The sequence below is a fragment of the Pipistrellus hanaki genome, assembly GCF_964339955.1.
Source record: "Pipistrellus hanaki genome assembly, chromosome: 4".
NCBI lineage: Eukaryota > Metazoa > Chordata > Mammalia > Chiroptera > Vespertilionidae > Pipistrellus > Pipistrellus hanaki.
The window spans coordinates 63330766-63336765 of record NC_140506.1 but is presented as its reverse complement, the minus strand read 5'-3'; positions in this window follow the sequence as shown (position 1 = coordinate 63336765).

Genomic DNA, 6000 nt, shown 5'->3' with positions numbered 1-6000 from the left:
TCCATTTCTCATTAGTTTTCCTCCCATCACATAAGAGAATGAAAGCTTCAGGCAAGCCTTGAGGAGTAAACTACAGCCAACTAGCAAATCCAAAGCCAGTCCAAGGTCAGCAATATGCCAATGAAACCAGTGTTTATATTTTGGATATTAGGAATGTTTGGTGTGAAAATGAAAAGGAGGGTTAATCAGTTAATGAATCAGGCAGAGCAGCATCTGGAGGGTGAGGGAGGACAAGGCACTGAGTTCGGAAACTAAGGAGACATCATGGACAAACCAGGTCATTGCATACAAGTTTCTTCTTCTCTCCACAAGTTTGAACTTCTTTTCTATCATTTAAGAGTACAACCCCTTCCAGCTCTGCAAGGCTTAAATGCCTCTAGTGAAATGCCAGCATAAGTGAAAATTTAATGTTTTTCCAACCAGCGGCACCTGTGCTGACAAATTGTACCAAGCTATAGACAAGTTGAAGGCCTCATTGTGTTATAGATGAAACAGCTGGCCAGTCAGTGTTCATTAGCGGAATGGCTTCTCAAATCCCCACTTGAGCTGGAAAGGAATCTCTGGAAAGGTAGTTAACACTGAGCTTCCATGCAAGACCCATCTGTCATCTGAACAACTTTGTGGGAGGTGCCTGTTCTCTAGGCTGTGCCAACTGATAAGAAGATTGCCACCAGAAAGAGTGGTGATGTTCCTCAGTATATCCTTTCCGAGTGACACAGCAAGTCTCTGTTGCCACTAGCTCGAGTTGTTAAACACCATCTGACCCAGAACCAGAGTCATTTACCCAACATCCGCCTTACAAAAAAGGAGCACTGGATATTTAACAATGAGGTTCAGTCCTGTCCCACTGAGAGGTGCCTCAGCGACCCATTTGTTATCTATTGAGAATAAATATGCTAGGTCATTGTGTCTACTCTAGTAAGTCTGGGTTATAATAAATCACTCCCAGAATGATTCCAGTGGGTATAAGCATATATTATGGAGGTAGCATATTTTTCAAATTAAATGTTTTCTTTGTATATATTGCCTGAAACATGCCCTAACTTCTCATGCAATTTTTGGTTATTAAGGTTCTTCAATTGAACTATTTCTTCTTTTTTATTCATACCCACTGACAATCCCTGACCCTAATCCAACCCTATTCCAGGATTTGCAGTAAAAGGAAATTATTGCACATAGACAAAGCATAATTTCACACGTGCTCTCCAAAACTAACAAACCACATACTTGAAAATCGTTAAAGCTAAAAAGGAACCCCTCGTGCTACATGACTATCTGATCTCACATTGACATACTTCTACTCTCGGCCTTATCTTCCATCTCTAGATCCTTTCTCATCCTTTGGGAAAACCGGAATTTATCTTCTCAGTGAGCAAATGAAAGGGTTTAACTCATCTCTGTGTCTTCCTCCACAGCACAAACCCTGCATTTCCAAATTCAATATCTTGTCTGGACTCCCCCTAACTCCCTATGCTAAAGGGTAGGAGAAGTTGTTGCATTTTAAATTCCATGGGAATGAAATTGGATGCAAAAAAGCTACCTAAACCAGCAGACTAGAGTAGACTGTTCTGAATTTGCTCTTGGAGGAAAAGGATTTCTTCAAATGATGATCATTTAAAATGATAATCTATTAGGAGTGTAATTTAGCATCAATTTAGGAAAAACAAAGAACTCTTTGTTTCCTACAGACACTTTACAACCTACAAACTGAGTCGGGTAAGGTTTGGTATAGCACAACACAATGACTGCAAGACTAGTAGGAAGATTATTATGGATGACTTCATAACCTAAAACAGTGGCCTACTGTTCCTATCTATTGCCGGTTCTAATGATTATTCCTGCACTTTAATGTTTTATCATTACTAAGCCATCAGACATTGGTGATAGTAATAGGAAATTACATCCCATTATTATTTTTGAGCAATTTAATAGTTCCCGCTTGAATAAGATGAATTTTATTTGATACCAAATCCAATAAGGTATCTCTAGTCTGGAACTTCAGTGCTTCACTGTACTAGCTGGAAATTGAGTCCATTAGATTCCTGGATGTTAGCACAACCCCAACCTCCATTTCTCCGGCCTGCCATAGGCTACTATGCAATCACTCCTACATGAGCCAAAATCTCCTTACCTTGTCTTTTCCTTTTTGAGTTTAGTTTGCTTTTTCTCCATTTGTAAAATGGCAATAATACAAGTTTTCCAAATCAGGGACATAATTTCAGGATTTATTTTTTGAGTTATGTTCCTAAGAAGCTCTAAAATCCTGCAGAGTTGTTTCAAGTGTCCAATTGGTCCACATTTTTTATTTCTAATGTGTGTTTTAACTCTGTGGGAATACACTCAAAAGCACTAGCTCACATGTGTTATATATCAGATCTTTAACACATTTGGGTGAACCGTCTTCCAAAATATTGTATGATTAACTCATTCTTGCCTGCAAACCTCAGTATAAAACTTCTACCAATCTGTGCATATAAATGACCTTCCTTTAAAAATCATATTAACTAAATGCCAGTTTCTGGCTTCCTCTCATTTCTAAAGATGTGTAATCAAGTCCCCATGTATGTGAAATATTTTCCAAGGCCTACACTCTAAGCCAGTCCATATTGGGCATGTACAATACCTAGTCTCATTGTGGAGCCTGTGGACAAGGTGCTAGTGAGACGGGAGAAACTGTTAAAGCCAGGTTACAAGGGCTGGTTAGTTAATGGCAGATTTTGCAATCATAATGAGGAATCATGCTGAATTTTCAGGGTGACAAATTTGGATTACAAAGGTTTAAATGAGATCCCACTCTGAATTTCATGCAACTAGATAGGATCTCAAACAGGTAGAACTGAGGAGAATGAAGAATCCATGTACATTGAACATCTCTCAGACCAATGTCCCTTGGTATAATTTGCTAAGTACATATCCTTTAAGTTCATCAGAGTAAACTGTACCTTGGATATGATTTAAATAAGAGATCTCCCTTTTCCCTTGCCAAAACCCAGTTCTTCAATAGCATGCCCCTCCCATTTACATGCTATGTGAGATGCAGACTCATCTACCTGGAGTACAGTCTTATCGCCTAACAGTCAAATGTTTAATAACAAGTAAATTTCCAACAGGTGATGTTCTTAATATTTTTGAATTATAAATCTTTTATTGTAGTACTAAGAAGTGTTGTATGCTTCTTGTCTGACTTTGTTGTTTGGGATAAAAATACAATCAATAGTTATTGTTGGTTATTCCATTTTGAAATGGAACTTCCTACTGCACCTCCTTGGGTTTCTGGATAAATAATTGCAGAGTGTCCTTAACAGCATACAACAACCTGTTACCACTTTTCAAATATCTCTGTTGAATTAGTATTTTCATAATATATTTTTTACTTTGGAGTTCTACTAAATATTCCATTTGAAAAAATGAATCAATTGCTGGGGGGAAATTTAAAACTACTATTTTGGAGATACCACCACTGATACTATTTGCAAACCATCCTGGTAGGTAGAGCCAAAACATCGAATGTGTAGCCCAAGCTATATTTTGTCCAAGCTGTGAGTAGGTGTCACTAGCAGGAGAGGGAAACATCTTACCTTGTGCCAATCCAACACACAGATGGAATAGTTCTCCCCAATCAAATCTGTGATAAATGCATGAAAATAGATAAAAAGCCTGGAAGATAAAAATAAAGCTGAGAATTTGAACTTCATCTGCACCAGAAATAATGTGAATAGGTCTCATGATACTCATATCATACTAGAGGCCCAGTGCACGAATTCATGCATAGGTGGGGTTCCTGAGCCTGGCTGGCAATCAGGCCCAATCAGGGGGCCAGCCAGCCAGGGAGAGGGACTGTGGGAGGGTGGTTGTAGGAGTGTACTGACCACCAGGGGGCAGCTCCTGCATTGAGCATCTGCTCCCTGGTGGTCAGTGCACATCACAGTGACCGGTCCATCAGTTGTTCAGTTGTTCAATCGCTTAGGCTTCTATATATATGAATTATTAATATTTTTTACAAAGTTTAGGTGCTCTGGCCTGGCTTTTATATCTATAACAAAGAATTAAAGCAGTTTTTAAATGACTAGCTGTTATTACATATGGATTCCATCTATGCTCTTAACCCTCCTGTCCCATGCAATCCCTTCTTTCTGCCTTCATTCATTTGCCCTCTAGAAATGAACTTCAAATTTAAAATCAAGCTTCTCCTATCCATTGTGTGGTTATGATTTCCCAGTTAAAGATGTCTTTAAGTATATCTATAAACTACTTTTCCTTAAGAAAGAGCTTACACTATGTTGCATTTTTTCTTCTTATATATTTCAAGTAAAAGAACTAATTGAGAAAAGTGGAGAGAAGCACTTTTTTGTACTCATTTTTAGTAACTAAGAAATAAAGGAGAAGAAATGACCACTGGTCCCCCATCAAGTTCATTTAAACTTGATTACTATCTATCAACTTAATCTAGTTTTCCTATGATACCAATCACTATTGTGAGCAGACAACTGAATTCAGCAGGACTTGATTATTGCAAAGGATGTTATAATTATCCTTAAACAATTAACTGTTTCTCTTAGGTTATTTTTCAATTAGGTTGTTTTTTTAATAGGTTATTTTTTCATTAGCATTTCATATAACTGATGCCTACGCTTAGATGCTTAAAGTGAACACATTTAATTACAAAACAGTAGTGCCCTTATGCTTTTTGGTGTCACTTCTACTAGTATATTGCATAATTATTTAAACAGTACTGTAGCCAAATGTCTGTGAGAAATATGTTAACTATAAAGGAAATCTAAGTTTTTCTATCATTTAATATCTTTAGATAAAAGACAACTTGACAACTTTTTTTCCTCAGGAAAATAATTTCATATAGGTTCTCCCAGAATCTAACCCAGTGATAAACATTCCATTTCAAACAGTTAATTTGAGAAATTAAAGAAACCTCAGTAGGAAAGTAAGAAAGTTGGAGAGGAAAGAGAAGGCAGAAATAAAGAGTATGCTATTAGCTGGGGAATAGTGTGGTCAACTGTAGCTAATCCACAAAGAAACTAGGAAATGCAATTATCCTCTCTGAAGAGCAAGAGGGATGGGGCATTATGTACCCACTCTCATCATTCATTGGCTGAGGAGCCATTCATTCCCTGACTTCCTCCCTGCTGTCCATAGGTGGAGAAGATGTCTACAGCTTCAGAAGATCTTGGGCTGGAAAATGGCAGATACTTGCAGCTGGAAGCCTGCTAAGTGCACAAAAAAATAAGGTCTTAGACATATCTAAGGGGCACTGAATGAGTTGCTGATAGAAGACAAGTGGCTTAAACAAATTCAAAGTGTTTCACAAGTGATCTTAGCCAGAGCATAAAGAGTAAGAAATTTCTAAGCCTGAGATGCACTAGTCTCTTATCATTTGAAAAATGATTAATTTTCAAAATCTATGTTAACATTTTACCTGGATATCTGAGAATAAAATTGCCACTTGTGGAATACAGAATGAAAGGAGGGGAAATAATAGTCAGACTGGAAGGAGGCTACGAAAAAGGAACATCCCCATCCAGGATATTTTTCAATATCTGAGTATTACAACATCAGAAAGCTAGAGTACAACCATTTTCTATAACGAACCAAAATTTAAATTTATTTTAATCTATTTTGGGACAAAACAATATTTCACACTGACTTGTAGTTGTTCCTTTTTGATTTCCATTCTCCAAATCATTCTTAAAACCTTCAAACTTTAAGTCCCTTAAGTCCATTTTCAAGTATTTGCATCAGCGGAAGGGACTCTCATGGGGGAAAGCCTACTATGTTATTTTTCCCAGCTTAATTTCTAGACAAAAGCTTCAAAATGATCAACAGGCAGAAGAAATATGACTGCAAATAAGCCAGAATCTAGGAAGACAGTCCAAGAATTAGCAACAAGGGTCAAATCCCAGTCAAACAAATTCTGTGGAGAATACTGATGTTTTGTTGTAGTGACATTTCCTAGTAATAGGTAGTTTGTTGAAAATGATATTTCCA